Below are 1,508 nucleotides of genomic sequence, written 5' to 3'. Positions count from 1 at the left end.
CAGAATGCTCCTTGGAAGCAAGAATGGCCAGACTTCGTCTCACCTATTTTGGTCATGTTGTCAGAAGGGACCATTCCCTGGAGAAGGATGTTGTGCTTGGTAGGGTGGAGGGTTGACGAAAGAGGGGGAGGCCTTCAAGGAGATGGATTGACACGGTGGCTGCGATGATGGGCTCAGGTATAGTCAGGATCGTGGAGCTGGCGCAGGATCGGGCGGTGTTTCGTTCTGCTGTGCATGGGGTCGCTATGAGTCAGAAACGACTCGATGGCACCTAACAACAACAACAGGCCCACAAAGATATTCCCATGATGAAAAGCACAACTCCCTGGGCAACTGCTCTGATGAGCACTGTTGTCACTGCCGTAGAGCTGGCTCTGACAGGGTGACCCCAAGTGCAAGGGAACAGACCATCGAGCTGGCTCATATACGCAGCGACCCCCCTGTACCACAGAACGGGCCGTCTGGCTGGCTGTGGTGCGCGGCGGCCTCGGGAACCACAGGACGGGCCGTCTGGGTGGCTCTGGTGCGCGGCGGCCTCGGGAACCATGGGACGAAACACTGCCCAGTCCTGCATCATCCTCATCACCTTCATGATCTTTGGTGGCTGGAGTCCGTCGTCGCGGCCACTGCATGCTTTGAGGGTCTTCCAAACCCAGACCAGACAATGCTCTGTCCTGATCCACAAGGATCTCATTGACCGAGTTCAGGAGCCCACCCCCAGGCCTTTTTTCCGAGTCTGTCTTAGTCGGGAAGTCCTGTTGAAACCTGCCCACCCCGGGTGACTCCGCTGGGATTTGAAAGACCAGTGACATCACAGCAACACATGAGCTGTAACAGTACGATTAAGTCACAGACGTGGGGGAGGCTGTCATGGGCAAGAGCAATGTGTGGACGCCAAGGAACAAAGTGCCTCCAAAGGGCTCCTGGGCCTCTGTCATAGGAACTGTCACTCCCTCCGCCCCCACCCCAGTCCTGTGCGTGGCGGCGCCCTGACCCGGGATCAGCTGGTCTGGCTCTGGACAACCGCCCCACCTCCAGGTGAGCACGAGCCTCTACCCCGATGGACCTCCCACACCTTTGGTCCCAGGAATCTCTGCTTCCTGGCCACCTCCAGGTAGGGGTCTTGCCCCCTGGGACACCAAGGACAGGCTGGGTACCTTGGCCAGAAGGAGGTGTGTCCAAGCTCCAATGGACAATGCTAAAGCTCTGAGGCCTCATCTCCCCAGGCCCAGGAGGGCCTCACGCCAGAGAGCTCTGCCCACTCAGAAAGGCAAGTGTGAGGAGTTGGGCATGAAACCCACGAAAGCCACGCACCGGGCTTTAGGCACTTCTCCTTCAGAGCCTCATGTCCAATCCACGAAAGCCACGCACCGGGCTTTAGGCACTTCTCCTTCAGAGCCTCATGTCCAATCCACGAAAGCCACGCACCGGGCTTTAGGCACTTCTCCTTCAGAGCCTCATGTCCAATCCACGAAAGCCACGCACCGGGCTTTAGGCACCAGTGCAAG

This window comes from Orycteropus afer, unplaced genomic scaffold (assembly GCF_000298275.1).
Source record: "Orycteropus afer afer isolate SDZICR_OR568_19922 unplaced genomic scaffold, OryAfe1.0 scaffold00244, whole genome shotgun sequence".
NCBI lineage: Eukaryota > Metazoa > Chordata > Mammalia > Tubulidentata > Orycteropodidae > Orycteropus > Orycteropus afer.
The sequence above is the reverse complement of the archived record's forward strand: the minus strand, read 5'-3'. Positions refer to the sequence as shown.